The 9,388-nt window shown below is 40.7% G+C and overlaps 1 non-coding gene across 1 annotated transcript; it reads right to left on the bottom strand.

The window, feature by feature from the left end:
- Window positions 1-341: 341 nt before the first annotated feature.
- TRNAK-CUU (transfer RNA lysine (anticodon CUU)) lies at window positions 342-416 on the bottom strand. The gene has a single exon. It is a non-coding gene; the product is annotated as a tRNA-Lys (tRNA).
- Window positions 417-9,388: the final 8,972 nt, after the last annotated feature.

The following is a 9,388-nucleotide window of genomic DNA, read 5'->3' as shown; positions in this document are numbered from 1 at the left end:
TGGGTGGGGCTGCCCATCTGTCAATCACCTGCTGTCATACAGCAACAGGTGAATGAAAATTCAAGTCATGACTGCCCCCCAAAAAAATCTTCCTTTGCAGCTGTGGCTTAAACTGAGTACATTTTTAATTTCTGTCGCCATTCAGGGCAACACAAAAAAGGCACCAAATTCAAAAAACACTGAAATCAAGACATGTCTGCACAGGAAAAAATTAGGACTGCACTTAGAGTGCCCTCTTGATTCTTCTTCTGCAGACAGGTCTTGAATTCCTTTTTGAATCATAGAGTTGGAAGGTACTATGAGTGCCATCTAGTCCAACCCCCTGCAATGCAGGAATCTTTTGCCCAACGTGGGATTTGAACCCACGACCCTGAGATTAAGAGTCTCATGCTCTACCGACTGAGCTATCCCATGACCCACAGGTTGGGAAATGTTGCTCTGCATTGACCAGCCATGACTCTCTAGGAATTCAGTCAGGAGTCTTTTCTAGCCCTATCTGGAGTGGCTGGGAATAGAACCTGACACCTTTTCCATGCACAGCCTGTGCTCTACCACTGAGCTCGATAATGGGCCTTTCCCAGCGCAAGGCAAGCGCCACTGATGCATATGTAAAGCCTTCTGTGTGGTCACAGCACGACTGAGTGATTTTATTCCAGTGAGTGGAGAGTATTTGTAGTGTCTTTGGCTTCTCAGCAAATTCAAAATATCTTGCTTGAGCAGCTATCTGTTTATTTAATCGTTTGCCACACAGCATGCTCTGACATCACACGTGACAATTCATCCATCTCAACCCCCAAAATTGCAAATAGCCGTTCCTTTTCAGACATCATCTCTGTGGAATTAACTACCCCTGACATAAAATCCATTCTTTTTCCTGCCGTCAGCTTTAAAGAGTAAACATGCTGCATTTTCAAAGCCATGTTTGTTTTTATCCCCCACATTAAAATAAAGATCAGCTTCTGTCCTTAGTTACACTCACCAAACCGCGTATGCCTCAGTGGTGTTAGGTGGCTGCAACCAAGAACGGAATTTTAGCCACTATGTTTGCTTTTTATTGGAATATACATGAGATAACACTGCCTTCTCGTTTCTTATAATCCCAGAGGGAACTCTGGAAAAATCAGATGCTGAATATTAAGAGGTTCTTCCCTTGTGAAATATTCTAAAAATGTAAGATTATAATATTTTGTTTTTCAGACCCAGTTAGCTGATGAACTTCACTTAGCTGCCTTAGATGGGCTGATGCTTTGTGGAAGCTACTATTGCTACTGGCTCTCATTCCAGGAAAGTTTGGTGCTTCGCTCCTGTGACACACGCACTGGAAACCTCGTGTCTCGACTACTGTCATGTGCTGTTTGTGGGGCTTCCTTATGGTCAGTTTAGAGACTACAGTGGATGCAGAGTCCCACGGCAGTGGTGGTGAATGATGCCTTTTACGGGGTGCAGATCATGGCCATGCGAAGGGATTTGCACTGGCAGTCTATTAGCCTCTGATTCAGTTTTAATGTACTAGTTGTTGTTTAGTCGTTTAGTCATGTCCGACTCTTCGTGACCCCCTGGACCAGAGCACGCCAGGCACTCCTGTCTTCCACTGCCTCCCACACTTTGGTCAAACTCATGCTGGTAGCTTCGAGAACACTGTCCAACCATCTCGTCCTCTGTCGTCCCCTTCTCCTTGTGCCCTCCATCTTTCCCAACATCAGGGTCTTCTCCAGGGAGTCTTCTCTTCTCATGAGGTGGCCAAAGTATTGGAGCCTCAGCTTCAGGATCTGTCCTTCCAGTGACCACTCAGGGCTGCTTTCCTTAAGAATGGAGAGGTTTGATCTTCTTGCAGTCCATGGGACTCTCAAGAGTCTCCTCCAGCACTTACTAAGCTCTTAGCAACTCTGAAGCAGGTTGTGTGAAATACCAGCTTCCCCTCCATTGCCTGGTAAGAACAATAAGATCAATGAATAGAACCTAGCTAGTTTGGAAATGTGGACAACTGAATTTAAGAGTGGAAAAATGAGAAACCATGGGAGCCTGAAATGAACAGATTCATTTGTTCCTAGTGGTAGAGCATCTGTTTATTTTTATGCAGAAGGTCTCAGGTTCAATCTCTAGTGTGTCAACATAGGTAAAGGTAAAGGGACCCCTGACCATTAGGTCCAGTCGTGGCCAACTCTGGGGTTGCGGTGCTCATCTCGCTTTATTGGCCGAGGGAGCCAGCATACAGCTTCCAGGTCATGTGGCCAGCATGACTAAGCCGCTTCTGGTGAACCAAAGCAGCGCACGGAAACACCGTTTACCTTCCCGCCGGAGCGGTACCTATTTATCTACTTGCACTTTGACGTGCTTTCGAACTGCTAGGTTGGCAGGAGCAGGGACCATGCAACACAAACTCACCCCATCGCGGGGATTGAACTGCCAACTTTCTGATCAGCAAGTCCTAGGCTCTGTGGTTTAACCCACAGTGCCACCCGCATCCCACCCGTGTCTACATAGGGCTGAGTAAAACCGTGGATAGCTGCTGATAGTCATTCAAGGCAATACTGAGCTTCATGGGCCCATGATGTGACTTGGAATATGACAGTTCCTATCTTCCTCAGTTCACTTGTGGTAGGCCGGAAAAGGTGATTTTCATTGATTCCCGGCTTCAGTCTAATTTAGCCCATGAATATCTGCTCTAGAGCATCATGGGATCTTTCAATGTGGGAGGTGGCATGGGGGGGTGTCTCAGAGGCATTGGTGAAAATGGCCTCCTCCCTTCCACCAGTAGTAGCACCCACTGGATCAGAGCCTTTGAATTTGCAGGAGGGCAACTCAGAATCCAAGCCATTGCTATCAACAATATGATGATAGAAATGTTTCTCCTCCTCTTCTGCTATTAGATCTGTGGGTCACCAGTGACACTGACAGGATGTAGATGCAAGGCAGACAAAATTGAGTGCAGAGTGACCAAGGGCATAAAGCCTAAGACATGGTGATGGCCCATGGCTTTAAAAAATGGACAGCGGAAACATGTCTGTCAGAAGTTGCAGCAAATGGGGTCAGATCGGAGAATAAGCAAATGGGGAAAGTTTACTGACTTCACACTTAGTCTTGTAGATCAGGCTTCCCAAATTCATATAAGAAATGTGTGCAGTTCAGAGTGTACACAGAGCTCAAGCTCTGGATTGGAGGAAACGACTTGCCCAGGGCCACCCAATATGCCCCATTGCTAGGTTATTATTTGAATCCATGTCTCCCAGGGGTAAATCCAGCCTTCAGCCCAGTAGACCACACTGGCTATCAAAACATCCTCCATCTTATGAAAAAGCCCATTTGCTTCCTGCCTCAAACACTTCTAAAACATTAACTTGAAGTGTAAACTTCCCTGCCTTTCATTTCCTTGGGGGTGACAGGAGAGAGGCAGACTAATTGCAAAATCTGTAGAGCTTGTCTGAAGTTTTTAGCCTAACTCTGGTCAGGCCCCAGCTGTGAGGCTAATGAAAATAATTCAAATTGTACCCAAACAAGAGCAATTTATAACATGGAAATTCTAGACAGACAGCTTTATAAAGCCTTGGGAATTAGTTTGGTGATAAATCTCCATGAGAGGGAACAAAAAACTCCCAATGGCTTCCAAGAAGGTAAATTCTAACTCTTAAGCAACATTGTGGGCTTTGCTGCCTTTCTGTGTGTTTATATACACATGTACATATATAGCTCTACACACACACACACACACACACACACATTGCACAAGATGAAGGTAAAGTGTTGATTTAAACAAATCCATATTTTTCTGTGTATTCCCCTAATGCCAAGTTAGGCTTGGCCTTTTTTGTTAGGCTAAAAATATTTGACAAAGTGCTCTCTTTCCACATGCACGCACAAAGAGAGAGCGAGAGCCAGCTGCAGCATTAACAGTGGGCTCCTTGTTTTTCATAGCTGTTCTGAGCATATGGAGATCTCATTTGGTCCTTATCTGTTCCTATGAAAGAAACAAAATGCCAACCAAATGTGTTGCAAGACCCTATAGCAGAGAGATTAACACCCCAGGCCTAGCCATTTTTACCTGGAAGCTGGAATGGGATGCTGATCGGATTGATCAGTCAAATCAAATCCACAGATTGTCAGGGTTTGCAAAGTGTTGTGCCTCCAGACTTCACAAGCACAGCTGATCATCAGGGCTTGCAAAAGGCAGATCTGTGCATATGCCCACATGGTTTGATTTCAAACCGCACTAGCCAAAGCAGGTCACCTAATGTCATTGTGCTGTCAGGTGACTGGCAGGTGGGCAGCCCCACACACCTGTCAGTCATGGCCTACAGGTGATGAGAGAGGTAAGGTTTCATTACCCCACCCCCTGCTCTAAACATTCAAGGCTCACATTAGCATGGCGGATGTGCAACTTAATGTACAGAGGATTCTGAATCCCCTCCCCCCCCAAAAGGGAAGTTCCAGACTGCACATACAGGAGCCAATCTGCACACACACACACACACACACACACACACACACACGTGTCTAAGATGGGCAACCTGTGGCCCTTCGGATGTTGCCAGACTGCATCTCCCACCATCCCTGACCTTCTGGATGAGGCTGATGGGAGTTGAATCCAGTTACGTTTGGAGGACCAGAGGTAGAGATAGATGAATCTGCCCATTTTGGTTTTTCACTTTTCCAATCTAAATTCAGCTTGCCACATTTCTGCATTGGTTTGCGTTGTTTGTACGTGTGTGTTTAATGTACTCAGAAAAATGTGTCAGCAAGTGTTAGTGTGCTTTTCTCCTAACATGCAAGTTTGTGTTTGCAACTTTGCTTACTATACACGTTTTTGCAAACAGGTTTCTATCCAACAGAATGCATTTTTTGTGGTTTTCCACACACACTAATCTACAGCTTTTTAGATGCATACTTCACCCTAATACACATGCTTTTGTACACACTTTTGAGTTGGAGTACAGCACTGGGAAATTCAGAAAAGTGCAAATTTCAAAGGATAGTTGTGATAAAGTCTGTGCGCGAATTACTTAGATGCATATGAAAATGGAAATTGAATCTGTCTCACATCCCTGGCCACAGGTTCCCCACCCCTGATATATAAGTTTTTTGCAGACATGACTCTTTAATATATTGAGATCAGTGGTGGGGCTAAGCATGAATGGATAAATGGGCTTTACTCTCAACAGAACAACCCTACAGCATCCTTTTATTTCGTTTCATTACTATTTTTTAAAAAGGTTGATTTGGCAGGCCTGCGCTTCCTGCGATATTTCAGCCACATACACACAGAACACTGCCACAAAATTCATCTTGGAATTGTTTCTAGTAGAAAAAACCCACAAAAATGCCTTTTCTGTGGGGTATTTAGACTATGAAATTCTGACAAATTACATGTATCAACAACATACCTCAATCTGGCACTGCATATTTTCAAATAATAAAAAAAAACCCTCACATTACTCGTGGTTTGTGGTATGTGTTGTTTCTCAGCTATGAGAACACATCATCAGAGAGGACTTGATTCTGGGAAACAGTATTACATTGGAAACGGCCATTAAACAAACTTCACTTTAAAAATAAATAAATAAAACCTCATGGAAATAAGTAATATTGAACCCACTTGGTGCTAAATTTAAAAGACTAAACTTCCGCACCTCTTTCTATTCTTCTATCTCTCTCTCCCCCCCCCCCTTAGAATCTGTCATCCAGTATAAAATCATTCTTATATAGAAACAGAAATGATCACACTTTAACAACAACAGTAACAAAACCGACTCTCCAGGCTTACTGAAGCAGTGGTGGGGATGGAGGGAGGTGGGAGACTATGTGCCTTGCTTCACACAGGGCAGTCTTCTGTTTGAGGGGCTGCATGGTCCAAATCTGCTTTAAAGATAAAGAGACATAAGAAGTGAGAGAAGGGTCTTCAAGATGCCCATCAACAGGGTACCATTGGGCAGCTGACTGGACAGGCACTCAGGGCACCTGCTCACAGTCTGTTCCTCACAGGGTGAGAAGGATGGCACTTTTTTTTTTTAAGCACCCCATACTTTTCAGATATTTCACTGATTTTACAATCATTTTGACATTTTAAAACTTGACTTCCTTCCCCCGCTTTCTGCAGTTCCTTAAATTTATTTTAAATATCTTCTGCATATCCAAATTAACTTAACTTACTCATTTATTTATCTTCTTTTTATATATACTCTTATGTAGATGCAGGTTATTACAATAATCCTGCCAGTGTTTTTTATCTGTAGATATTCAATAAGCCATTTCCATTCTTTTATGAAAAGTTTGTTATCTCGATTTCTTATTCTTCCAGTAAGTTTTGCCATTTCTGCATATTCCATAAGTTTTTGTATCCATTCTTCCTTTGCTGGGACTTCTTTTTCTTTCCATTTTTGGGCAAGTAACATTCTTGCCGCTGTAGTCACATACATAAATAAATTTCTATACAATTTAGGTAGTTAAAACCAGAAGCCTTTTTCTTGGGAATTATAGGGATAGAATTCCCAAGAAAAAAGGCTTCTGGTTTTAAGAAGGATGTCACTTCTATTCAAATTATCACTGCTATACTTACAACAATACATATCAGCAAGTTAGAGAAATTTTATGCAGTTCTGTGGACAGGATTCAACTTAGTCGTTGCATGCATGGAACAAGGTCTGCTGATCCAATGGGACTTCTCCCCTCTCCCCTCCCCCTGTGTGCCCCCCATGAACCCCAAATCATGGTTAGGAGATGCACAGGGGCAAGGGGGGGATTCCCATTACATGAGCAGTCCTCATTCCCTGAGAGCCTGCACCCCATCTAGCACTATATTGACTTTCACCCTCTTGTTTGTTGATGTACCAGTGACTTCCTTAGTGGTAGCACCTCAGTTGTGGAAGCATCTTAAGAGCCCTTTTGAGAGCTGAGTGTACAGTTTTTGTTTTAAAAATAAATATATTTCTGAAAATATGAACATACATACATTACACAGATGGCCAATGCCAATGTCTTTATTGCGAAACTGTTTTAAATTAAAATGTGTGTATGTGCTGGGGTGGAAATGAAATGTGAAATACCACCAAACCTGAGTACTCCAAACACCCACTGACTCAAGATATAATAAGCTATATAAAGCAGGAAATGAGACAGAGGTTGAAATAAAAGAGTATTTATGTGGAAAGGATATACCTAAAATTAAGAAAGAAAAGATTCAAGAGCTAAACTCCCCAATAACCACAACAGAGCTTCATCAAGCGATAATTAAGATGAAACTGGGAAAATCCCCAGGCCCAGATGGTCTTACCGCAATACATTACAAAAAATTAGAGGAACCACTATTATCACCTATGAAGACACTCTTAAATAGAATATTAGAAGACGGGAAGATTCCCAACACCTGGAAACAGGCGCACATAATAGTAATCCCAAAACAAGGACGAAATAAAGAGTTTATAACCAATTATAGACCAATATCATTACTAAATAATGATTACAAGATATATGCACAAATATTGGCAACAAGATTAAAGACAGTTTTGCAGGATTGTATAAATAAAGAACAGGCAGGGCTCTTGCCGGGCAGGAAAATGAGTGACAATATAAGAACAGTGATTGATATGATCGAGTATTTAGACATGAAACCAAGTAAGAAGGTAGCCTTTGTTTTTGTGGACGCGGAAAAGGCGTTTGACAAAGTATCATGGAAATTTCTAAAAATACTATTAGACCAGATGGACATGGGCGACCAAATTACAAGAGGGTTAAAAGCAATTTACGAACAACAAGAAGCAAATATAATAATAAATAATGACACGACTGATTATTTTAAAATACAGAAGGGCACCAGACAAGGGTGCCCACTTTCACCTTTATTATTCATTTTGGTTTTGGAAATATTAAATCAAGAAATCAGATTGGATCAAGAAATAAATGGAATATCCCTAGGAGAGAAAATATACAAAATAAGGGCATTTGCAGATGATTTAGTTTTAATGGTGGAAAATCCAAAGGAAAGCATAGCAAAGGCTCTAGAAAAAATGGAAAACTTTGGAAGGGTATCAGGTTTTGCTTTGAATAAAGAAAAAACGAAACTAATGGTAAAAAACATGGGAGATCAAGAGAAAAAGGAACTGGTAGAAAAATTCGGATTACAAATTGTAAAAAAAGTGAAATATTTAGGTATACAAATAACAATGAAAAATATAAATTTGTTTGAAGATAATTATAAAAAAAATTGGGAAGAAACAAAAAGAGAAATGGAAACTTGGACAAGATTGAAATTAACACTCTGGGGCAGAATCTCGGCTATTAAAATGAATACCTTACCAAAACTTCTGTTCCTTTTTCAAATGATTCCCATAATAGGTAAAGATGATTGTTTTAAAAAATGGAAAACGGACCTAACAAAGTTTATATGGCAAGGCAAAAAGCCACGGATCAAATATAAATTATTAACCGACATAAAAGAGCGGGGAGGTTTTGGACTCCCAGACCTGAGACTATATTACGATGCAGCATGCTTTACTTGGATCAAGGATTGGATCAAATTGGATAACAGTGACATTTTGGATTTGGAGGGATGGAACAACAGATATGGTTGGCATGCCTATCTAATTTATAACAAAGTGGCAGTCCATAAAGAATTTCTAAGCCACGTAGTTAGAAATGCATTATACAAGGTCTGGATGAGACATAGAAGGTTGTTAGAACCAAAAACCCCATGGTGGGTCTCACCGCTAGAAGTAATATTGGTTAAAAAGATAAATACTATAGGAAGAATGGCAACATACCAGCAGCTCCTAAAGGAAGAACAGGGCCAATTAAAACTAAGACCATACGATGAGGTGACCCAATACTGTACCACATGGTTACAATATCACCAAATTGCACAAATATTCAACCAGGATAAAGTAATAGGATTTGAAAAAGAAGAATCAAAATTACAAAAAGTATTATTACAAAACTCAAAAAAATATATATCCAAAATGTATAATTTATTATTAGAATGGGAATTAAAGGATGAAGAAATAAAAGAAGTTATGATTAAATGGGCATGTGATATAGGATATGTAATTCGGCTGGACCAATGGGAGAAATTATGGAAATATGATATTAAATTCACGGCATGTTATACAATAAGAGAAAATTTTATGAAAATGGTGTACCAATGGTACTTAACTCCGGTAAAAATGGCTAAAATTTACAAATTAAAATCGAATACCTGTTGGAGATGTAAAAAAGAAATAGGAACAATGTTTCACATGTGGTGGGAATGCCGACCTATTAAACAATTCTGGAATGAAATCTATGAAGAACTCAAAAAGATGTTTAAAATATCTTTCAGAAAAAAACCAGAGGCATTCCTTTTAGGTTTAATTACAAATGATATCCCCGAAAATCAAAGGAAAGTATTCCTTTATGCAACAAC

The sequence above is a fragment of the Podarcis raffonei genome, chromosome 3 (genome assembly GCF_027172205.1).
Source record: "Podarcis raffonei isolate rPodRaf1 chromosome 3, rPodRaf1.pri, whole genome shotgun sequence".
NCBI classification, from domain to species: domain Eukaryota; kingdom Metazoa; phylum Chordata; class Lepidosauria; order Squamata; family Lacertidae; genus Podarcis; species Podarcis raffonei.
The sequence above is the reverse complement of the archived record's forward strand: the minus strand, read 5'-3'. Positions and strand labels throughout refer to the sequence as shown.